Below are 27,112 nucleotides of genomic sequence, written 5' to 3'. Positions count from 1 at the left end.
TTAAAAAAGCATATGTTTCAAATAAAACTCCCAAAGATTCATTATTTCAGGCATTATTTGCCATTTTTCATGTGTGGTGTAGGAGTTATGTTTAAATAACTGTCATATTGAGTGTTACAGTATACAGTCATATTGAGTAAAACCTCATTTTTGTATTTGCAAACCATTGAAAAACAACTGTATCTAGTAAAACTCACATTTATTCAATATCACAGGCATTTTTAGACATTTTGCACGTTTGGATTAGGAATTATGTTTGAATACATTTTTATTGCTTTTTTCGCATTATCTCGGGATTCTAAGTACATTACTGTCAAATTGAGTAACACATCAAATTTTGTTTTTGCAAACCTTACCAAATGTTTTTTTTTTTTCAGGAAAACTCTCGAAGATGCATTTCTTCAGGCATTATTAGACATTTTGCATGTGTATTTTTGGAGTTATGTTTCAAAAACTGTCATTTTGAGTGTGACCAATATGAGGCCAGTAAAATCTAATATTTGTATTTGTGATTCTTTCCAAAATACCTGATTCTGCTAGAACTTACATAAATTCAATATTAAAGGCTTTTTAAGACAAATGTCATATTTGGTTTTGGAATTATGATTATAAACCTTTCATATTTAGTATGACAGCTACACTGTTATATTGAATAAAAAAAACTAACTTGTCTCTTTGCAAACCTTACAAAAGATCATTTTTCTAGTACAACTAACAAAAAAACATATCTCTAGGCATGATTAGCCATTTTGCATGTGTTGTTTAGAAGTTATGTTTGAATACATTTTTATTGCTTTTTTCGCATTATCTCAGGATTCTCCGACTATTATAGTCATATTGAGTAAAAAACTACTTTTTTCATTTGCAAGATTTAAAAAAGCCTATGTTTCGAGTAAAACTCCCAAAGATGCATTATTTCAGGCATTATTAGCCATTTTTCATGTGTGGTGTAGGAGTTATGTTTAAATAACTGTCATATTGAGTGTTACAGTATACAGTCATATTGAGTAAAACCTCATTTTTGTATTTGCAAACCATTGAAAAACAACTGTATCTAGTAAAACTCACATGTATTCAATATCACAGGCATTTTTAGACATTTTGCACGTTTGGATTAGGAATTATGTTTGATTACATTTTTATTGCTTTTTTCGCATTATCTCAGGATTCTAAGTACATTACTGTCAAATTGAGTAACAAATCAAATTTTGTTTTTGCAAACCTTACCAAATGTTTTTTTTTTTCTGGAAAACTCTCGAAGATGCATTTCTTCAGGCATTATTAGACATTTTGCATGTGTATTTTTGGAGTTATGTTTCAAAAACTGTCATTTTGAGTGTGACCAATATGAGGCCAGTAAAATCTAATATTTGTATTTGTGATTCTTTCCAAAATACCTGATTCTGCTAAAACTTACATAAATTCAATATTAAAGGCTTTTTAAGACAAATGTCATATTTGGTTTTGGAGTTATGATTATAAACCTTTCATATTTAGTATGACAGTTGCTCTGTTATATTGAATAAAAAAAACTAACTTGTCTCTTTGCAAACCTTACAAAAGATCATTTTTCTAGTACAACTAACAAAAAAACATATCTCTAGGCATTATTAGCCATTTTGCATGTGTTATTTAGAAGTTATGTTTGAATACATTTTTATTGCTTTTTTCGCATTATCTCAGGATTCTAAGACTATTATAGTCATATTGAGTAAAAAAAAATACTTTTTGCATTTGCAAGATTTAAAAAAGCATATGTTTCGAGTAAAACTCCCAAAGATGCATTATTTCAGGCATTATTAGCCATTTTTCATGTGTGGTGTAGGAGTTATGTTTAAATAACTGTCATATTGAGTGTTACAGTATACAGTCATATTGAGTAAAACCTCATTTTTGTATTTGCAAACCATTGAAAAACAACTGTATCTAGTAAAACTCACATGTATTCAATATCACAGGCCTTTTTAGACATTTTGCACGTTTGGATTAGGAATTATGTTTGAATACATTTTTATTGCTTTTTTCGCATTATCTCAGGATTCTAAGAACATTACTGTCAAATTGAGTAACAACTCAAATTTTGTTTTTGCAAACCTTACCAAATGTTTTTTTTTTCAGGAAAACTCTCGAAAATGCATTTCTTCAGGCATTATTAGACATTTTGCATGTGTATTTTTGGAGTTATGTTTCAAAAACTGTCATTTTGAGTGTGACCAATATGAGGCCAGTAAAAACTTATATTTGTATTTGTGATTCTTTCCAAAATACCTGATTCTGCTAAAACTTACATAAATTCAATATTAAAGGCTTTTTAAGACAAATGTCATATTTGGTTTTGGAGTTATGATTATAAACCTTTCATATTTAGTATGACAGTTACACTGTTATATTGGGGAAAAAAAACTAACTTGTGTCTTTGCAAACCTTACAAAAGATCATTTTTCTAGTACAACTAACCAAAATACATATCTCTAGGCATTATTAGCCATTTTGCATTTGTTGTTTAGAAGTTATGTTTGAATACATTTTTATTGCTTTTTTCGCAATATCTCAGGATTCTAAGACTATTCTAGTCATATTGAGTAAAAAACTACTTTTTGCATTTGCAAGATTTAAAAAAGCATATGTTTCGAGTAAAACTCCCAAAGATGCATTATTTCAGGCATTATTAGCCATTTTTCATGTGTGGTGTAGGAGTTATGTTTAAATAACTGTCATATTGAGTGTTGCAGTATACAGTCATATTGAGTAAAACCTCATTTTTGTATTTGCAAACCATTGAAAAACAACTGTATCTAGTAAAACTCACATGTATTCAATATCACAGGCATTTTTAGACATTTTGCACGTTTGGATTAGGAATTATGTTTGATTACATTTTTATTGCTTTTTTCGCATTATCTCAGGATTCTAAGTACATTACTGTCAAATTGAGTAACAAATCAAATTTTGTTTTTGCAAACCTTACCAAATGTTTTTTTTTCTGAAAAACTCTCGAAGATGCATTTCTTCAGGCATTATTAGACATTTTGCATGTGTATTTTTGGAGTTATGTTTCAAAAACTGTCATTTTGAGTGTGACCAATATGAGGCCAGTAAAATCTAATATTTGTATTTGTGATTCTTTCCAAAATACCTGATTCTGCTAAAACTTACATAAATTCAATATTAAAGGTTTTTTAAGACAAATGTCATATTTGGTTTTGGAATTATGATTATAAACCTTTCATATTTAGTATGACAGTTACACTGTTATATTGAATAAAAAAACTAACTTGTGTCTTTGCAAACCTTACAAAAGATCATTTTTCTAGTACAACTAACAAAAAAACATATCTCTAGGCAATATTAGCCATTTTGCATGTGTTGTTTAGAAGTTATGTTTGAATACATTTTTATTGCTTTTTTTGCATTATCTCAGGATTCTAAGACTATTATAGTCATATTGAGTAAAAAACTACTTTTTGCATTTGCAAGATTTAAAAAAGCATATGTTTCGAGTAAAACTCCCAAAGATGCATCATTTCAGGCATTATTAGCCATTTTTCATGTGTGGTGTAGGAGTTATGTTTAAATAACTGTCATATTGAGTGTTACAGTATACATTCATATCGAGTAAAACCTCATTTTTGTATTTGCAAACCATTGAAAAACAACTGTATCTAGTAAAACTCACATGTATTCAATATCACAGGCATTTTTAGACATTTTGCACGTTTGGATTAGGAATTATGTTTGAATACATTTTTATTGCTTTTTTCGCATTATCTCAGGATTCTAGGAACATTACTGTCAAATTGAGTAACAAATCAAATTTTGTTTTTGCAAACCTTACCAAATGTTTTTTTTTTTCAGGAAAACTCTCGAAGATGCATTTCTTCAGGCATTATTAGACATTTTGCATGTGTATTTTCGGAGTTATGTTTCAAAAACTGTCATTTTGAGTGTGACCAATATGAAGCCAGTAAAAACTTATATTTGTATTTGTGATTCTTTCCAAAATACCTGATTCTGCTAAAACTTACATAAATTCAATATTAAAGGCTTTTTAAGACAAATGTCATATTTGGTTTTGGAGTTATGATTATAAACCTTTCATATTTAGTATGACAGTTACACTGTTATATTGGGAAAAAAAACTAACTTGTGTCTTTGCAAACCTTACAAAAGATCATTTTTCTAGTACAACTAACCAAAATACATATCTCTAGGCATTATTAGCCATTTTGCATTTGTTGTTTAGAAGTTATGTTTGAATACATTTTTATTGCTTTTTTCGCATTATCTCAGGATTCTAAGACTATTCTAGTCATATTGAGTAAAAAACTACTTTTTGCATTTGCAAGATTTAAAAAAGCATATGTTTCGAGTAAAACTCCCAAAGATGCATCATTTCAGGCATTATTAGCCATTTTTCATGTGTGGTGTAGGAGTTATGTTTAAATAACTGTCATATTGAGTGTTACAGTATACAGTCATATTGAGTAAAACCTCATTTTTGTATTTGCAAACCATTGAAAAACAACTGTATCTAGTAAAACTCACATGTATTCAATATCACAGGCATTTTTAGACATTTTGCACGTTTGGATTAGGAATTATGTTTGATTACATTTTTATTGCTTTTTTCGCATTATCTCAGGATTCTAAGTACATTACTGTCAAATTGAGTAACAAATCAAATTTTGTTTTTGCAAACCTTACCAAATGTTTTTTTTTTTTCTGGAAAACTCTCGAAGATGCATTTCTTCAGGCATTATTAGACATTTTGCATGTGTATTTTTGGAGTTATGTTTCAAAAACTGTCATTTTGAGTGTGACCAATATGAGGCCAGTAAAATCTAATAATTGTATTTGTGATTCTTTCCAAAATACCTGATTCTGCAAAAACTTACATAAATTCAATATTAAAGGCTTTTTAAGACAAATGTCATATTTGGTTTTGGAATTATGATTATAAACCTTTCATATTTAGTATGACAGTTACACTGTTATATTGAATAAAAAAACTAACTTGTGTCTTTGCAAACCTTACAAAAGATCATTTTTCTAGTACAACTAACAAAAAAACATATCTCTAGGCAATATTAACCATTTTGCATGTGTTGTTTAGAAGTTATGTTTGAATACATTTTTATTGCTTTTTTCGCATTATCTCAGGATTCTAAGACTATTATAGTCATATTGAGTAAAAAACTACTTTTTGCATTTGCAAGATTTAAAAAAGCATATGTTTCGAGTAAAACTCCCAAAGATGCATCATTTCAGGCATTATTAGCCATTTTTCATGTGTGGTGTAGGAGTTATGTTTAAATAACTGTCATATTGAGTGTTACAGTATACAGTCATATTGAGTAAAACCTCATTTTTGTATTTGCAAACCATTTAAAAACAACTGTATCTAGTAAAACTCACATGTATTCAATATCACAGGCATTTTTAGACATTTTGCACGTTTGGATTAGGAATTATGTTTGAATACATTTTTATTGCTTTTTTCGCATTATCCCAGGATTCTAAGAACATTACTGTCAAATTGAGTAACAAATCAAATTTTGTTTTTGCAAACCTTACCAAATGTTTTTTTTTTCAGGAAAACTCTCGAAGATGCATTTCTTCAGGCATTATTAGACATTTTGCATGTGTATTTTTGGAGTTATGTTTCAAAAACTGTCATTTTGAGTGTGACCAATATGAGGCCAGTAAAATCTAATATTTGTAATTGTGATTCTTTCCAAAATACCTGATTCTGCTAAAACTTACATAAATTCATTATTAAAGGCTTTTTAAGACAAATGTCATATTTGGTTTTGGAATTATGATTATAAACCTTTCATATTTAGTATGACAGTTACACTGTTATATTGAATAAAAAAACTAACTTGTGTCTTTGCAAACCTTACAAAAGATCATTTTTCTAGTACAACTAACAAAAAAACATATCTCTAGGCATTATTAGCCATTTTGCATGTGTTATTTAGAAGTTATGTTTGAATACATTTTTATTGCTTTTTTTCGCAATATCTCAGGATTCTAAGACTATTCTAGTCGTATTGAGTAAAAAACTACTTTTTGCATTTGCAAGATTTAAAAAAGCATATGTTTCGAGTAAAACTCCCAAAGATGCATTATTTCAGGCATTATTAGCCATTTTTCATGTGTGGTGTAGGAGTTATGTTTAAATAACTGTCATATTGAGTGTTACAGTATACAGTCATGTTGAGTAAAACCTCATTTTTGTATTTGCAAACCATTGAAAAACAACTGTATCTAGTAAAACTCACATGTATTCAATATCACAGGCATTTTTAGACATTTTGCACGTTTGGATTAGGAATTATGTTTGATTACATTTGTATTGCTTTTTTCGCATTATCTCAGGATTATAAGTACATTACTGTCAAATTGAGTAACAAATCAAATTTTGATTTTGCAAACCTTACCAAATGTTTTTTTTTTTCAGGAAAACTCTCGAAGATGCATTTCTTCAGGCATTATTAGACATTTTGCACGTGTATTTTTGGAGTTATGTTTCAAAAACTGTCATTTTGAGTGTGACCAATATGAGGCCAGTAAAATCTAATATTTGTATTTGTGATTCTTTCCCAAATACCTGATTCTGCTAAAACTTACATAAATTCAATATTAAAGGCTTTTTAAGACAAATGTCATATTTGGTTTTGGAATTATGATTATAAACCTTTCATATTTAGTATGACAGTTACACTGTTATATTGAATAAAAAAACTAACTTGTGTCTTTGCAAACCTTACAAAAGATCATTTTTCTAGTACAACTAACAAAAAAACATATCTCTAGGCAATATTAGCCATTTTGCATGTGTTGTTTAGAAGTTATGTTTGAATACATTTTTATTGCTTTTTTCGCATTATCTCAGGATTCTAAGACTATTATAGTCATATTGAGTAAAAAACTACTTTTTGCATTTGCAAGATTTAAAAAAGCATATGTTTCGAGTAAAACTCCCAAAGATGCATCATTTCAGGCATTATTAGCCATTTTTCATGTGTGGTGTAGGAGTTATGTTTAAATAACTGTCATATTGAGTGTTACAGTATACATTCATATTGAGTAAAACCTCATTTTTGTATTTGCAAACCATTGAAAAACAACTGTATCTAGTAAAACTCACATGTATTCAATATCACAGGCATTTTTAGACATTTTGCACGTTTGGATTAGGAATTATGTTTGAATACATTTTTATTGCTTTTTTAGCATTATCTCAGGATTCTAAGAACATTACTGTCAAATTGAGTAACAAATCAAATTTTGTTTTTGCAAACCTTACCAAATGTCTTTTTTTTCAGGAAAACTCTCGAAGATGCATTTCTTCAGGCATTATTGGACATTTTGCATGTGTATTTTTGGAGTTATGTTTCAAAAACTGTCATTTTGAGTGTGACCAATATGAGGCCAGTAAAAACTTATATTTGTATTTGTTATTCTTTCCAAAATACCTGATTCTGCTAAAACTTACATAAATTCAATATTAAAGGCTTTTTAAGACAAATGTCATATTTGGTTTTGGAGTTATGATTATAAACCTTTCATATTTAGTATGACAGTTACACTGTTATATTGGAAAAAAAAACTAACTTGTGTCTTTGCAAACCTTACGAAAGATCATTTTTCTAGTACAACTAACCAAAATACATATCTCTAGGCATTATTAGCCATTTTACATTTGTTGTTTAGAAGTTATGTTTGAATACATTTTTATTTCTTTTTTGGCATTATCTCAGGATTCTAAGACTATTCTAGTCATATTGAGTAAAAAATTACTTTTTGCATTTGCAAGATTTAAAAACACAGATAGACAGACAACATTCACACTCACATTCACACACTAGGGCCAATTTAGTGTTGCCAATCAACCTATCCCCAGGTGCATGTCTTTGGAGGTGGGAGGAAGCCGGAGTACCCGGAGGGAACCCACGCATTCACGGGGAGAACATGCAAACTCCACACAGAAAGATCCCGAGCCTGGATTTGAACCCAGGATTGCAGGACCTTCTGCGATGAGGTGGCGACTTGTCCAGGGTGTACCCCGCCTTCCGCCCGATTGTAGCTGAGATAGGCGCCAGCGCCTCCCGCGACCCCAAAAGGGAATAAGCGGTAGAAAATGGATGGATGGAAAAAAGCATATGTTTCGAGTAAAACTCCCAAAGATGCATTATTTCAGGCATTATAAGCCATTTTTCATGTGTGGTGTAGGAGTTATGTTTAAATAACTGTCATAATGAGTGTTACAGTATACAGTCATATTGAGTAAAACCTCATTTTTGTATTTGCAAACTATAGAAAAACAACTGTATCTAGTAAAACTCACATGTATTCAATATCACAGGCATTTTTAGACATTTTGCACGTTTGGATTAGGAATTATGTTTGATTACATTTTTATTGCTTTTTTCGCATTATCTCAGGATTCTAAGTACATTACTGTCAAATTGAGTAACAAATCAAATTTTGTTTTTGCAAACCTTACCAAATGGTTTTTTTTTTCAGGAAAACTCTCGAAGATGCATTTCTTCAGGCATTATTAGACATTTTGCATGTGTATTTTTGGAGTTATGTTTCAAAAACTGTCATTTTGAGTGTGACCAATATGAGGCCAGTAAAATCTAATATTTGTATTTGTGATTCTTTCCAAAATACCTGATTCTGCTAAAACTTACATAAATTCAATATAAAAGGCTTTTTAAGATAAAAGTCATATTTGGTTTTGGAATTATGATTATAAACCTTTCATATTTAGTATGACAGTTACACTGTTATATTGAATAAAAAAACTAACTTGTGTCTTTGCAAACCTTACAAAATATTATTTTTCTAGGACAACTAACAAAAAAACATATCTCTAAGCATTATTAGCCATTTTGCATGTGTTGTTTAGAAGTTATGTTTGAATACATTTTTATTGCTTTTTTCGCAATATCTCAGGATTCTAAGACTATTATAGTCATAGTGAGTAAAAAACTACTTTTTGCATTTGCAAGATTTAAAAAAGCATATGTTTCGAGTAAAACTCCCAAAGATGCATCATTTCAGGCATTCTTAGCCATTTTTCATGTGTGGTGTAGGAGTTATGTTTAAATAACTGTCATATTGAGTGTTACAGTATACAGTCATATTGAGTAAAACCTCATTTTTGTATTTGCAAACCATTGAAAAACAACTGTATCTAGTAAAACTCACATGTATTCAATACCACAGGCATTTTTAGACATTTTGCACGTTTGGATTAGGAATTATGTTTGAATACATTTTTATTGCTTTTTTCGCATTATCTCAGGATTCTAAGAACATTACTGTCAAATTGAGTAACAAATCAAATTTTGTTTTTGCAAACCTTACCAAATGTTTTTTTTTTTCAGGAAAACTCTCGAAGATGCATTTCTTCAGGCATTATTAGACATTTTGCATGTGTATTTTTGGAGTTATGTTTCAAAAACTGTCATTTTGAGTGTGACCAATATGAGGCCAGTAAAATCTAATATTTGTATTTGTGATTCTTTCCAAAATACCTGATTCTGCTAAAACTTACATAAATTCAATATTAAAGGCTTTTCAAGACAAATGTCATATTTGGTTCTGGAGTTATGATTATAAACCTTTCATATTTATTATGACAGTTACACTGTTATATTGAATAAAAAAACTAACTTGTGTCTTTGCAAACATTACAAAAGATAATTTTTCTAGTACAACTAACAAAAAAACATATCTCTAGGCATTATTAGCTATTTTGCATGTGTTTTTTAGAAGTTATGTTAGAATACATTTTTATTGCTTTTTTCGCATTATCTCAGGATTCTAAGACTATTATAGTCATATTGAGTAAAAAACTACTTTTTGCATTTGCAATATTTAAAAAAGCATATGTTTCGAGTAAAACTCCCAAAGATGCATTATTTCAGGCATTATTAGCCATTTTTCATGTGTGGTGTAGGACTTATGTTTAAATAACTGTCATATTGAGTGTTACAGTATACAGTCATATTGAGTAAAACCTCATTTTTGTATTTGTAAACCATTGAAAAACAACTGTATCTAGTAAAACTCACATGTATTCAATATCACAGGCATTTTTAGACATTTTGCACGTTTGGTAGGAATTATGTTTGATTACATTTGTATTGCTTTTTTCGCATTATCTCAGGATTATAAGTACATTACTGTCAAATTGAGTAACAAATCAAATTTTGTTTTTGCAAACCTTACCAAATGTTTTTTTTTTCTGGAAAACTCTCGAAGATGCATTTCTTCAGGCATTATTAGACATTTTGCATGTGTATTTTTGGAGTTATGTTTCAAAAACTGTCATTTTGAGTGTGACCAATATGAGGCCAGTAAAATCTAATATTTGTATTTGTGATTCTTTCCAAAATACCTGATTCTGCTAAAACTTACATAAATTCAATATTAAAGGCTTTTTAAGACAAATGTCATATTTGGTTTTGGAATTATGATTATAAACCTTTCATATTTAGTATGACAGTTACACTGTTATATTGAATAAAAAAACTAACTTGTGTCTTTGCAAACCTTACAAAAGATCCTTTTTCTAGTACAACTAACAAAAAAACATATCTCTAGGCAATATTAGCCATTTTGCATGTGTTGTTTAGAAGTTATGTTTGAATACATTTGTATTGCTTTTTTCGCATTATCTCAGGATTCTAAGACTATTATAGTCATATTGAGTAAAAAACTACTTTTTGCATTTGCAAGATTTAAAAAAGCATATGTTTCGAGTAAAACTCCCAAAGATGCATCATTTCAGGCATTATTAGCCATTTTTCATGTGTGGTGTAGGAGTTATGTTTAAATAACTGTCATATTGAGTGTTACAGTATACATTCATATTGAGTAAAACCTCATTTTTGTATTTGCAAACCATTGAAAAACAACTGTATCTAGTAAAACTCACATGTATTCAATATCACAGGCATTTTTAGACATTTTGCACGTTTGGATTAGGAATTATGTTTGAATACATTTTTATTGCTTTTTTAGCATTATCTCAGGATTCTAAGAACATTACTGTCAAATTGAGTAACAAATCAAATTTTGTTTTTTCAAACCTTACCAAATGTTTTTTTTTCAGGAAAACTCTCGAAGATGCATTTCTTCAGGCATTATTAGACATTTTGCATGTGTATTTTTGGAGTTATGTTTCAAAAACTGTCATTTTGAGTGTGACCAATATGAGGCCAGTAAAAACTTATATTTGTATTTGTTATTCTTTCCAAAATACCTGATTCTGCTAAAACTTACATAAATTCAATATTAAAGGCTTTTTAAGACAAATGTCATATTTGGTTTTGGAGTTATGATTATAAACCTTTCATATTTAGTATGACAGTTACACTGTTATATTGGAAAAAAAAACTAACTTGTGTCTTTGCAAACCTTACGAAAGATCATTTTTCTAGTACAACTAACCAAAATACATATCTCTAGGCATTATTAGCCATTTTACATTTGTTGTTTAGAAGTTATGTTTGAATACATTTTTATTTCTTTTTTGGCATTATCTCAGGATTCTAAGACTATTCTAGTCATATTGAGTAAAAAATTACTTTTTGCATTTGCAAGATTTAAAAAAGCATATGTTTCGAGTAAAACTCCCAAAGATGCATTATTTCAGGCATTATTAGCCATTTTTCATGTGTGGTGTAGGAGTTATGTTTAAATAACTGTCATAATGAGTGTTACAGTATACAGTCATATTGAGTAAAACCTCATTTTTGTATTTGCAAACTATAGAAAAACAACTGTATCTAGTAAAACTCACATGTATTCAATATCACAGGCATTTTTAGACATTTTGCACGTTTGCATTAGGAATTATGTTTGATTACATTTTTATTGCTTTTTTCGCATTATCTCAGGATTCTAAGAACATTACTGTCAAATTGAGACACAAATCAAATTTTGTTTTTGCAAACCTTACCAAATGTTTTTTTTTTTCAGGAAAACTCTCGAAGATGCATTTCTTCAGGCATTATTGGACATTTTGCATGTGTATTTTTGGAGTTATGTTTCAAAAACTGTCATTTTGAGTGTGACCAATATGAGGCCAGTAAAATCTAATATTTGTATTTGTGATTCTTTCCAAAATACCTGATTCTGCTAAAACTCACATAAATTCAATATTAAAGGCTTTTTAAGACACATTTCATATTTGGTTTTGGAGTTATGATTATAAACCTTTCATATTTAGTATGACAGTTACACAGTTATATTGAATAAAAAAACTAACTTGTGTCTTTGCAAACCTTACAAAATATTATTTTTCTAGTACAACTAACAAAAAAACATATCTCTAGGCATTATTAGCCATTTTGCATGTGTTGTTTAGAAGTTATGTTTGAATACATTTTTATTGCTTTTTCCGCAATATCTCAGGATTCTAAGACTATTATAGTCATAGTGAGTAAAAAACTACTTTTTGCATTTGCAAGATTTAAAAAAGTATATGTTTCGAGTAAAACTCCCAAAGATGCATCATTTCAGGCATTATTAGCCATTTTTCATGTGTGGTGTAGGAGTTATGTTTAAATAACTGTCATATTGAGTGTTACAGTATACATTCATATTGAGTAAAACCTCATTTTTGTATTTGCAAACCATTGAAAAACAACTGTATCTAGTAAAACTCACATGTATTCAATATCACAGGCATTTTTAGACATTTTGCACGTTTGGATTAGGAATTATGTTTGAATACATTTTTATTGCTTTTTTAGCATTATCTCAGGATTCTAAGAACATTACTGTCAAATTGAGTAACAAATCAAATTTTGTTTTTTCAAACCTTACCAAATGTTTTTTTTTTCAGGAAAACTCTCGAAGATGCATTTCTTCAGGTATTATTAGACATTTTGCATGTGTATTTTTGGAGTTATGTTTCAAAAACTGTCATTTTGAGTGTGACCAATATGAGGCCAGTAAAATCTAATATTTGTATTTGTTATTCTTTCCAAAATACCTGATTCTGCTAAAACTTACATAAATTCAATATTAAAGGCTTTTAAAGACAAATGTCATATTTGGTTTTGGAGTTATGATTATAAACCTTTCATATTTAGTATGACAGTTACACTGTTATATTGGAAAAAAAAACTAACTTGTGTCTTTGCAAACCTTACGAAAGATCATTTTTCTAGTACAACTAACCAAAATACATATCTCTAGGCATTATTAGCCATTTTGCATTTGTTGTTTAGAAGTTATGTTTGAATACATTTTTATTGCTTTTTTCGCATTATCTCAGGATTCTAAGACTATTCTAGTCATATTGAGTAAAAAATTACTTTTTGCATTTGCAAGATTTAAAAAAGCATATGTTTCGAGTAAAACTCCCAAAGATGCATTATTTCAGGCATTATTAGCCATTTTTCATGTGTGGTGTAGGAGTTATGTTTAAATAACTGTCATAATGAGTGTTACAGTATACAGTCATATTGAGTAAAACCTCATTTTTGTATTTGCAAACTATAGAAAAACAACTGTATCTAGTAAAACTCACATGTATTCAATATCACAGGCATTTTTAGACATTTTGCACGTTTGGATTAGGAATTATGTTTGATTACATTTTTATTGCTTTTTTCGCATTATCTCAGGATTCTAAGTACATTACTGTCAAATTGAGTAACAAATCAAATTTTGTTTTTGCAAACCTTACCAAATGTTTTTTTTTTCAGGAAAACTCTCGAAGATGCATTTCTTCAGGCATTATTAGACATTTTGCATGTGTATTTTTGGAGTTATGTTTCAAAAACTGTCATTTTGAGTGTGACCAATATGAGGCCAGTAAAATCTAATATTTGTATTTGTGATTCTTTCCAAAATACCTGATTCTGCTAAAACTTACATAAATTCAATATTAAAGGCTTTTTAAGATAAAAGTCATATTTGGTTTTGGAATTATGATTATAAACCTTTCATATTTAGTATGACAGTTACACTGTTATATTGAATAAAAAAACTAACTTGTGTCTTTGCAAACCTTACAAAAGATCATTTTTCTAGTACAACTAACAAAAAAACATATCTCTAGGCAATATTAGCCATTTTGCATGTGTTGTTTAGAAGTTATGTTTGAATACATTTTTATTGCTTTTTTTGCATTATCTCAGGATTCTAAGACTATTATAGTCATATTGAGTAAAAAACTACTTTTTGCATTTGCAAGATTTAAAAAAGCATATGTTTCGAGTAAAACTCCCAAAGATGCATAATTTCAGGCATTATTAGCCATTTTTCATGTGTGGTGTAGGAGTTATGTTTAAATAACTGTCATATTGAGTGTTACAGTATACATTCATATCGAGTAAAACCTCATTTTTGTATTTGCAAACCATTGAAAAACAACTGTATCTAGTAAAACTCACATGTATTCAATATCACAGGCATTTTTAGACATTTTGCACGTTTGGATTAGGAATTATGTTTGAATACATTTTTATTGCTTTTTTCGCATTATCTCAGGATTCTAGGAACACTACTGTCAAATTGAGTAACAAATCAAATTTTGTTTTTGCAAACCTTACCAAATGTTTTTTTTTTCAGGAAAACTCTCGAAGATGCATTTCTTCAGGCATTATTAGACATTTTGCATGTGTATTTTCGGAGTTATGTTTCAAAAACTGACATTTTGAGTGTGACCAATATGAGGCCAGTAAAAACTTATATTTGTATTTGTGATTCTTTCCAAAATACCTGATTCTGCTAAAACTTACATAAATTCAATATTAAAGGCTTTTTAAGACAAATGTCATATTTGGTTTTGGAGTTATGATTATAAACCTTTCATATTTAGTATGACAGTTACACTGTTATATTGGGAAAAAAAACTAACTTGTGTCTTTGCAAACCTTACAAAAGATCATTTTTCTAGTACAACTAACCAAAATACATATCTCTAGGCATTATTAGCCATTTTGCATTTGTTGTTTAGAAGTTATGTTTGAATACATTTTTATTGCTTTTTTCGCATTATCTCAGGATTCTAAGACTATTATAGTCATATTGAGTAAAAAACTACTTTTTGCATTTGCAAGATTTAAAAAAGCATATGTTTTGAGTAAAACTCCCAAAGATGCATCATTTCAGGCATTATTAGCCATTTTTCATGTGTGGTGTAGGAGTTATGTTTAAATAACTGTCATATTGAGTGTTACAGTATACAGTCATATTGAGTAAAACCTCATTTTTGTATTTGCAAACCATTGAAAAACAACTGTATCTAGTAAAACTCACATGTATTCAATATCACAGGCATTTTTAGACATTTTGCACGTTTGGATTAGGAATTATGTTTGATTACATTTTTATTGCTTTTTTCGCATTATCTCAGGATTCTAAGTACATTACTGTCAAATTGAGTAACAAATCAAATTTTGTTTTTGCAAACCTTACCAAATGTTTTTTTTTTTCTGGAAAACTCTCGAAGATGCATTTCTTCAGGCATTATTAGACATTTTGCATGTGTATTTTTGGAGTTATGTTTCAAAAACTGTCATTTTGAGTGTGACCAATATGAGGCCAGTAAAATCTAATAATTGTATTTGTGATTCTTTCCAAAATACCTGATTCTGCAAAAACTTACATAAATTCAATATTAAAGGCTTTTTAAGACAAATGTCATATTTGGTTTTGGAATTATGATTATAAACCTTTCATATTTAGTATGACAGTTACACTGTTATATTGAATAAAAAAACTAACTTGTGTCTTTGCAAACCTTACAAAAGATCATTTTTCTAGTACAACTAACAAAAAAACATATCCCTAGGCAATATTAACCATTTTGCATGTGTTGTTTAGAAGTTATGTTTGAATACATTTTTATTGCTTTTTTCGCATTATCTCAGGATTCTAAGACTATTATAGTCATATTGAGTAAAAAACTACTTTTTGCATTTGCAAGATTTAAAAAAGCATATGTTTCGAGTAAAACTCCCAAAGATGCATCATTTCAGGCATTATTAGCCATTTTTCATGTGTGGTGTAGGAGTTATGTTTAAATAACTGTCATATTGAGTGTTACAGTATACAGTCATATTGAGTAAAACCTCATTTTTGTATTTGCAAACCATTTAAAAACAACTGTATCTAGTAAAACTCACATGTATTCAATATCACAGGCATTTTTAGACATTTTGCACGTTTGGATTAGGAATTATGTTTGAATACATTTTTATTGCTTTTTTCGCATTATCTCAGGATTCTAAGAACATTACTGTCAAATTGAGTAACAAATCAAATTTTGTTTTTGCAAACCTTACCAAATGTTTTTTTTTTCAGGAAAACTCTCGAAGATGCATTTCTTCAGGCATTATTAGACATTTTGCATGTGTATTTTTGGAGTTATGTTTCAAAAACTGTCATTTTGAGTGTGACCAATATGAGGCCAGTAAAAACTTATATTTGTATTTGTGATTCTTTCTAAAATACCTGATTCTGCTAAAACTTACATAAATTCAATATTAAAGGCTTTTTAAGACAAATGTCATATTTGGTTTTGGAGTTATGATTATAAACCTTTCATATTTAGTATGACAGTTACACTGTTATATTGCGAAAAAAAACTAACTTGTGTCTTTGCAAACCTTACAAAAGATCATTTTTCTAGTACAACTAACCAAAATACATATCTCTAGGCATTATTAGCTATTTTGCATTTGTTGTTTAGAAGTTATGTTTGAATACATTTTTATTGCTTTTTTCGCATTATCTCAGGATTCTAAGACTATTCTAGTCATATTGAGTAAAAAACTCCTTTTTGCATTTGCAAGATTTAAAAAAGCATATGTTTCGAGTAAAACTCCCAAAGATGCATTATTTCAGGCATTATTAGCCATTTTTCATGTGTGGTGTAGGAGTTATGTTTAAATAACTGTCATATTGAGTGTTACAGTATACAGTCATGTTGAGTAAAACCTCATTTTTGTATTTGCAAACCATTTAAAAACAACTGTATCTAGTAAAACTCACATGTATTCAATATCACAGGCATTTTTAGACATTTTGCACGTTTGGATTAGGAGTTATGTTTGAATACATTTGTATTGCTTTTTTCGCATTATCTCAGGATTCTAAGAACATTACTGTCAAATTGAGTAACAAATCAAATTTTGTTTTTTCAAACCTTACCAAATGTTTTTTTTTCAGGAAAACTCTCGAAGATGCATTTCTTCAGGCATTATTAGACATTTTGCATGTGTATTTTTGGAGTTATGTTTCAAAAACTGTCATTTTGAGTGTGACCAATATGAGGCCAGTAAAAACTTATATTTGTATTTGTTATTCTTTCCAAAATACCTGATTCTGCTAAAACTTACATAAATTCAATATTAAAGGCTTTTTAAGACAAATGTCATATTTGGTTTTGGAGTTATGATTATAAACCTTTCATATTTAGTATGACAGTTACACTGTTATATTGGAAAAAAAAACTAACTTGTGTCTTTGCAAACCTTACGAAAGATCATTTTTCTAGTACAACTAACCAAAATACATATCTCTAGGCATTATTAGCCATTTTACATTTGTTGTTTAGAAGTTATGTTTGAATACATTTTTATTTCTTTTTTGGCATTATCTCAGGATTCTAAGACTATTCTAGTCATATTGAGTAAAAATTTACTTTTTGCATTTGCAAGATTTAAAAAAGCATATGTTTCGAGTAAAACTCCCAAAGATGCATTATTTCAGGCATTATTAGCCATTTTTCATGTGTGGTGTAGGAGTTATGTTTAAATAACTGTCATAATGAGTGTTACAGTATACAGTCATATTGAGTAAAACCTCATTTTTGTATTTGCAAACTATAGAAAAACAACTGTATCTAGTAAAACTCACATGTATTCAATATCACAGGCATTTTTAGACATTTTGCACGTTTGCATTAGGAATTATGTTTGATTACATTTTTATTGCTTTTTTCGCATTATCTCAGGATTCTAAGAACATTACTGTCAAATTGAGTAACAAATCAAATTTTGTTTTTGCAAACCTTACCAAATGTTTTTTTTTTTCAGGAAAACTCTCGAAGATGCATTTCTTCAGGCATTATTGGACATTTTGCATGTGTATTTTTGGAGTTATGTTTCAAAAACTGTCATTTTGAGTGTGACCAATATGAGGCCAGTAAAATCTAATATTTGTATTTGTGATTCTTTCCAAAATACCTGATTCTGCTAAAACTCACATAAATTCAATATTAAAGGCTTTTTAAGACACATTTCATATTTGGTTTTGGAGTTATGATTATAAACCTTTCATATTTAGTATGACAGTTACACAGTTATATTGAATAAAAAAACTAACTTGTGTCTTTGCAAACCTTACAAAATATTATTTTTCTAGTACAACTAACAAAAAAACATATCTCTAGGCATTATTAGCCATTTTGCATGTGTTGTTTAGAAGTTATGTTTGAATACATTTTTATTGCTTTTTCCGCAATATCTCAGGATTCTAAGACTATTATAGTCATAGTGAGTAAAAAACTACTTTTTGCATTTGCAAGATTTAAAAAAGTATATGTTTCGAGTAAAACTCCCAAAGATGCATCATTTCAGGCATTATTAGCCATTTTTCATGTGTGGTGTAGGAGTTATGTTTAAATAACTGTCATATTGAGTGTTACAGTATACATTCATATTGAGTAAAACCTCATTTTTGTATTTGCAAACCATTGAAAAACAACTGTATCTAGTAAAACTCACATGTATTCAATATCACAGGCATTTTTAGACATTTTGCACGTTTGGATTAGGAATTATGTTTGAATACATTTTTATTGCTTTTTTAGCATTATCTCAGGATTCTAAGAACATTACTGTCAAATTGAGTAACAAATCAAATTTAGTTTTTTCAAACCTTACCAAATGTTTTTTTTTTCAGGAAAACTCTCGAAGATGCATTTCTTCAGGTATTATTAGACATTTTGCATGTGTATTTTTGGAGTTATGTTTCAAAAACTGTCATTTTGAGTGTGACCAATATGAGGCCAGTAAAAACTTATATTTGTATTTGTTATTCTTTCCAAAATACCTGATTCTGCTAAAACTTACATAAATTCAATATTAAAGGCTTTTAAAGACAAATGTCATATTTGGTTTTGGAGTTATGATTATAAACCTTTCATATTTAGTATGACAGTTACACTGTTATATTGGAAAAAAAAACTAACTTGTGTCTTTGCAAACCTTACGAAAGATCATTTTTCTAGTACAACTAACCAAAATACATATCTCTAGGCATTATTAGCCATTTTGCATTTGTTGTTTAGAAGTTATGTTTGAATACATTTTTATTGCTTTTTTCGCATTATCTCAGGATTGTAAGACTATTCTAGTCATATTGAGTAAAAAAATACTTTTTGCATTTGCAAGATTTAAAAAAGCATACGTTTCGAGTAAAACTCCCAAAGATGCATTATTTCAGGCATTATTAGCCATTTTTCATGTGTGGTGTAGGAGTTATGTTTAAATAACTGTCATAATGAGTGTTACAGTATACAGTCATATTGAGTAAAACCTCATTTTTGTATTTGCAAACTATAGAAAAACAACTGTATCTAGTAAAACTCACATGTATTCAATATCACAGGCATTTTTAGACATTTTGCACGTTTGGATTAGGAATTATGTTTGATTACATTTTTATTGCTTTTTTCGCATTATCTCAGGATTCTAAGTACATTACTGTCAAATTGAGTAACAAATCAAATTTTGTTTTTGCAAACCTTACCAAATGTTTTTTTTTTCAGGAAAACTCTCGAAGATGCATTTCTTCAGGCATTATTAGACATTTTGCATGTGTATTTTTGGAGTTATGTTTCAAAAACTGTCATTTTGAGTGTGACCAATATGAGGCCAGTAAAATCTAATATTTGTATTTGTGATTCTTTCCAAAATACCTGATTCTGCTAAAACTTACATAAATTCAATATTAAAGGCTTTTTAAGATAAAAGTCATATTTGGTTTTGGAATTATGATTATAAACCTTTCATATTTAGTATGACAGTTACACTGTTATATTGAATAAAAAAACTAACTTGTGTCTTTGCAAACCTTACAAAAGATCATTTTTCTAGTACAACTAACAAAAAAACATATCTCTAGGCAATATTAGCCATTTTGCATGTGTTGTTTAGAAGTTATGTTTGAATACATTTTTATTGCTTTTTTTGCATTATCTCAGGATTCTAAGACTATTATAGTCATATTGAGTAAAAAACTACTTTTTGCATTTGCAAGATTTAAAAAAGCATATGTTTCGAGTAAAACTCCCAAAGATGCATCATTTCAGGCATTATTAGCCATTTTTCATGTGTGGTGTAGGAGTTATGTTTAAATAACTGTCATATTGAGTGTTACAGTATACATTCATATCGAGTAAAACCTCATTTTTGTATTTGCAAACCATTGAAAAACAACTGTATCTAGTAAAACTCACATGTATTCAATATCACAGGCATTTTTAGACATTTTGCACGTTTGGATTAGGAATTATGTTTGAATACATTTTTATTGCTTTTTTCGCATTATCTCAGGATTCTAGGAACACTACTGTCAAATTGAGTAACAAATCAAATTTTGTTTTTGCAAACCTTACCAAATGTTTTTTTTTTCAGGAAAACTCTCGAAGATGCATTTCTTCAGGCATTATTAGACATTTTGCATGTGTATTTTCGGAGTTATGTTTCAAAAACTGACATTTTGAGTGTGACCAATATGAGGCCAGTAAAAACTTATATTTGTATTTGTGATTCTTTCCAAAATACCTGATTCTGCTAAAACTTACATAAATTCAATATTAAAGGCTTTTTAAGACAAATGTCATATTTGGTTTTGGAGTTATGATTATAAACCTTTCATATTTAGTATGACAGTTACACTGTTATATTGGGAAAAAAAACTAACTTGTGTCTTTGCAAACCTTACAAAAGATCATTTTTCTAGTACAACTAACCAAAATACATATCTCTAGGCATTATTAGCCATTTTGCATTTGTTGTTTAGAAGTTATGTTTGAATACATTTTTATTGCTTTTTTCGCATTATCTCAGGATTCTAAGACTATTATAGTCATATTGAGTAAAAAACTACTTTTTGCATTTGCAAGATTTAAAAAAGCATATGTTTTGAGTAAAACTCCCAAAGATGCATCATTTCAGGCATTATTAGCCATTTTTCATGTGTGGTGTAGGAGTTATGTTTAAATAACTGTCATATTGAGTGTTACAGTATACAGTCATATTGAGTAAAACCTCATTTTTGTATTTGCAAACCATTGAAAAACAACTGTATCTAGTAAAACTCACATGTATTCAATATCACAGGCATTTTTAGACATTTTGCACGTTTGGATTAGGAATTATGTTTGATTACATTTTTATTGCTTTTTTCGCATTATCTCAGGATTCTAAGTACATTACTGTCAAATTGAGTAACAAATCAAATTTTGTTTTTGCAAACCTTACCAAATGTTTTTTTTTTTCTGGAAAACTCTCGAAGATGCATTTCTTCAGGCATTATTAGACATTTTGCATGTGTATTTTTGGAGTTATGTTTCAAAAACTGTCATTTTGAGTGTGACCAATATGAGGCCAGTAAAATCTAATAATTGTATTTGTGATTCTTTCCAAAATACCTGATTCTGCAAAAACTTACATAAATTCAATATTAAAGGCTTTTTAAGACAAATGTCATATTTGGTTTTGGAATTATGATTATAAACCTTTCATATTTAGTATGACAGTTACACTGTTATATTGAATAAAAAAACTAACTTGTGTCTTTGCAAACCTTACAAAAGATCATTTTTCTAGTACAACTAACAAAAAAACATATCCCTAGGCAATATTAACCATTTTGCATGTGTTGTTTAGAAGTTATGTTTGAATACATTTTTATTGCTTTTTTCGCATTATCTCAGGATTCTAAGACTATTATAGTCATATTGAGTAAAAAACTACTTTTTGCATTTGCAAGATTTAAAAAAGCATATGTTTCGAGTAAAACTCCCAAAGATGCATCATTTCAGGCATTATTAGCCATTTTTCATGTGTGGTGTAGGAGTTATGTTTAAATAACTGTCATATTGAGTGTTACAGTATACAGTCATATTGAGTAAAACCTCATTTTTGTATTTGCAAACCATTTAAAAACAACTGTATCTAGTAAAACTCACATGTATTCAATATCACAGGCATTTTTAGACATTTTGCACGTTTGGATTAGGAATTATGTTTGAATACATTTTTATTGCTTTTTTCGCATTATCTCAGGATTCTAAGAACATTACTGTCAAATTGAGTAACAAATCAAATTTTGTTTTTGCAAACCTTACCAAATGTTTTTTTTTTCAGGAAAACTCTCGAAGATGCATTTCTTCAGGCATTATTAGACATTTTGCATGTGTATTTTTGGAGTTATGTTTCAAAAACTGTCATTTTGAGTGTGACCAATATGAGGCCAGTAAAAACTTATATTTGTATTTGTGATTCTTTCTAAAATACCTGATTCTGCTAAAACTTACATAAATTCAATATTAAAGGCTTTTTAAGACAAATGTCATATTTGGTTTTGGAGTTATGATTATAAACCTTTCATATTTAGTATGACAGTTACACTGTTATATTGCGAAAAAAAACTAACTTGTGTCTTTGCAAACCTTACAAAAGATCATTTTTCTAGTACAACTAACCAAAATACATATCTCTAGGCATTATTAGCTATTTTGCATTTGTTGTTTAGAAGTTATGTTTGAATACATTTTTATTGCTTTTTTCGCATTATCTCAGGATTCTAAGACTATTCTAGTCATATTGAGTAAAAAACTCCTTTTTGCATTTGCAAGATTTAAAAAAGCATATGTTTCGAGTAAAACTCCCAAAGATGCATTATTTCAGGCATTATTAGCCATTTTTCATGTGTGGTGTAGGAGTTATGTTTAAATAACTGTCATATTGAGTGTTACAGTATACAGTCATGTTGAGTAAAACCTCATTTTTGTATTTGCAAACCATTTAAAAACAACTGTATCTAGTAAAACTCACATGTATTCAATATCACAGGCATTTTTAGACATTTTGCACGTTTGGATTAGGAGTTATGTTTGAATACATTTGTATTGCTTTTTTCGCATTATCTCAGGATTCTAAGAACATTACTGTCAAATTGAGTAACAAATCAAATTTTGTTTTTTCAAACCTTACCAAATGTTTTTTTTTCAGGAAAACTCTCGAAGATGCATTTCTTCAGGCATTATTAGACATTTTGCATGTGTATTTTTGGAGTTATGTTTCAAAAACTGTCATTTTGAGTGTGACCAATATGAGGCCAGTAAAAACTTATATTTGTATTTGTTATTCTTTCCAAAATACCTGATTCTGCTAAAACTTACATAAATTCAATATTAAAGGCTTTTTAAGACAAATGTCATATTTGGTTTTGGAGTTATGATTATAAACCTTTCATATTTAGTATGACAGTTACACTGTTATATTGGAAAAAAAAACTAACTTGTGTCTTTGCAAACCTTACGAAAGATCATTTTTCTAGTACAACTAACCAAAATACATATCTCTAGGCATTATTAGCCATTTTACATTTGTTGTTTAGAAGTTATGTTTGAATACATTTTTATTTCTTTTTTGGCATTATCTCAGGATTCTAAGACTATTCTAGTCATATTGAGTAAAAATTTACTTTTTGCATTTGCAAGATTTAAAAAAGCATATGTTTCGAGTAAAACTCCCAAAGATGCATTATTTCAGGCATTATTAGCCATTTTTCATGTGTGGTGTAGGAGTTATGTTTAAATAACTGTCATAATGAGTGTTACAGTATACAGTCATATTGAGTAAAACCTCATTTTTGTATTTGCAAACTATAGAAAAACAACTGTATCTAGTAAAACTCACATGTATTCAATATCACAGGCATTTTTAGACATTTTGCACGTTTGCATTAGGAATTATGTTTGATTACATTTTTATTGCTTTTTTCGCATTATCTCAGGATTCTAAGAACATTACTGTCAAATTGAGTAACAAATCAAATTTTGTTTTTGCAAACCTTACCAAATGTTTTTTTTTTTCAGGAAAACTCTCGAAGATGCATTTCTTCAGGCATTATTGGACATTTTGCATGTGTATTTTTGGAGTTATGTTTCAAAAACTGTCATTTTGAGTGTGACCAATATGAGGCCAGTAAAATCTAATATTTGTATTTGTGATTCTTTCCAAAATACCTGATTCTGCTAAAACTCACATAAATTCAATATTAAAGGCTTTTTAAGACACATTTCATATTTGGTTTTGGAGTTATGATTATAAACCTTTCATATTTAGTATGACAGTTACACAGTTATATTGAATAAAAAAACTAACTTGTGTCTTTGCAAACCTTACAAAATATTATTTTTCTAGTACAACTAACAAAAAAACATATCTCTAGGCATTATTAGCCATTTTGCATGTGTTGTTTAGAAGTTATGTTTGAATACATTTTTATTGCTTTTTCCGCAATATCTCAGGATTCTAAGACTATTATAGTCATAGTGAGTAAAAAACTACTTTTTGCATTTGCAAGATTTAAAAAAGTATATGTTTCGAGTAAAACTCCCAAAGATGCATCATTTCAGGCATTATTAGCCATTTTTCATGTGTGGTGTAGGAGTTATGTTTAAATAACTGTCATATTGAGTGTTACAGTATACATTCATATTGAGTAAAACCTCATTTTTGTATTTGCAAACCATTGAAAAACAACTGTATCTAGTAAAACTCACATGTATTCAATATCACAGGCATTTTTAGACATTTTGCACGTTTGGATTAGGAATTATGTTTGAATACATTTTTATTGCTTTTTTAGCATTATCTCAGGATTCTAAGAACATTACTGTCAAATTGAGTAACAAATCAAATTTAGTTTTTTCAAACCTTACCAAATGTTTTTTTTTTCAGGAAAACTCTCGAAGATGCATTTCTTCAGGTATTATTAGACATTTTGCATGTGTATTTTTGGAGTTATGTTTCAAAAACTGTCATTTTGAGTGTGACCAATATGAGGCCAGTAAAAACTTATATTTGTATTTGTTATTCTTTCCAAAATACCTGATTCTGCTAAAACTTACATAAATTCAATATTAAAGGCTTTTAAAGACAAATGTCATATTTGGTTTTGGAGTTATGATTATAAACCTTTCATATTTAGTATGACAGTTACACTGTTATATTGGAAAAAAAAACTAACTTGTGTCTTTGCAAACCTTACGAAAGATCATTTTTCTAGTACAACTAACCAAAATACATATCTCTAGGCATTATTAGCCATTTTGCATTTGTTGTTTAGAAGTTATGTTTGAATACATTTTTATTGCTTTTTTCGCATTATCTCAGGATTGTAAGACTATTCTAGTCATATTGAGTAAAAAAATACTTTTTGCATTTGCAAGATTTAAAAAAGCATACGTTTCGAGTAAAACTCCCAAAGATGCATTATTTCAGGCATTATTAGCCATTTTTCATGTGTGGTGTAGGAGTTATGTTTAAATAACTGTCATAATGAGTGTTACAGTATACAGTCATATTGAGTAAAACCTCATTTTTGTATTTGCAAACTATAGAAAAACAACTGTATCTAGTAAAACTCACATGTATTCAATATCACAGGCATTTTTAGACATTTTGCACGTTTGGATTAGGAATTATGTTTGATTACATTTTTATTGCTTTTTTCGCATTATCTCAGGATTCTAAGTACATTACTGTCAAATTGAGTAACAAATCAAATTTTGTTTTTGCAAACCTTACCAAATGTTTTTTTTTTTCAGGAAAACTCTCGAAGATGCATTTCTTCAGGCATTATTAGACATTTTGCATGTGTATTTTTGGAGTTATGTTTCAAAAACTGTCATTTTGAGTGTGACCAATATGAGGCCAGTAAAATCTAATATTTGTATTTGTGATTCTTTCCAAAATACCTGATTCTGCTAAAACTTACATAAATTCAATATTAAAGGCTTTTTAAGATAAAAGTCATATTTGGTTTTGGAATTATGATTATAAACCTTTCATATTTAGTATGACAGTTACACTGTTATATTGAATAAAAAAACTAACTTGTGTCTTTGCAAACCTTACAAAAGATCATTTTTCTAGTACAACTAACAAAAAAACATATCTCTAGGCAATATTAGCCATTTTGCATGTGTTGTTTAGAAGTTATGTTTGAATACATTTTTATTGCTTTTTTTGCATTATCTCAGGATTCTAAGACTATTATAGTCATATTGAGTAAAAAACTACTTTTTGCATTTGCAAGATTTAAAAAAGCATATGTTTCGAGTAAAACTCCCAAAGATGCATCATTTCAGGCATTATTAGCCATTTTTCATGTGTGGTGTAGGAGTTATGTTTAAATAACTGTCATATTGAGTGTTACAGTATACATTCATATCGAGTAAAACCTCATTTTTGTATTTGCAAACCATTGAAAAACAACTGTATCTAGTAAAACTCACATGTATTCAATATCACAGGCATTTTTAGACATTTTGCACGTTTGGATTAGGAATTATGTTTGAATACATTTTTATTGCTTTTTTCGCATTATCTCAGGATTCTAGGAACATTACTGTCAAATTGAGTAACAAATCAAATTTTGTTTTTGCAAACCTTACCAAATGTTTTTTTTTTCAGGAAAACTCTCGAAGATGCATTTCTTCAGGCATTATTAGACATTTTGCATGTGTATTTTCGGAGTTATGTTTCAAAAACTGTCATTTTGAGTGTGACCAATATGAGGCCAGTAAAAACTTATATTTGTATTTGTGATTCTTTCCAAAATACCTGATTCTGCTAAAACTTACATAAATTCAATATTAAAGGCTTTTTAAGACAAATGTCATATTTGGTTTTGGAGTTATGATTATAAACCTTTCATATTTAGTATGACAGTTACACTGTTATATTGGGAAAAAAAACTAACTTGTGTCTTTGCAAACCTTACAAAAGATCATTTTTCTAGTACAACTAACCAAAATACATAT

This window comes from Nerophis ophidion, unplaced genomic scaffold (genome assembly GCF_033978795.1).
Source record: "Nerophis ophidion isolate RoL-2023_Sa unplaced genomic scaffold, RoL_Noph_v1.0 HiC_scaffold_155, whole genome shotgun sequence".
NCBI lineage: Eukaryota > Metazoa > Chordata > Actinopteri > Syngnathiformes > Syngnathidae > Nerophis > Nerophis ophidion.
Note: the sequence above shows the minus strand (reverse complement) of the source record.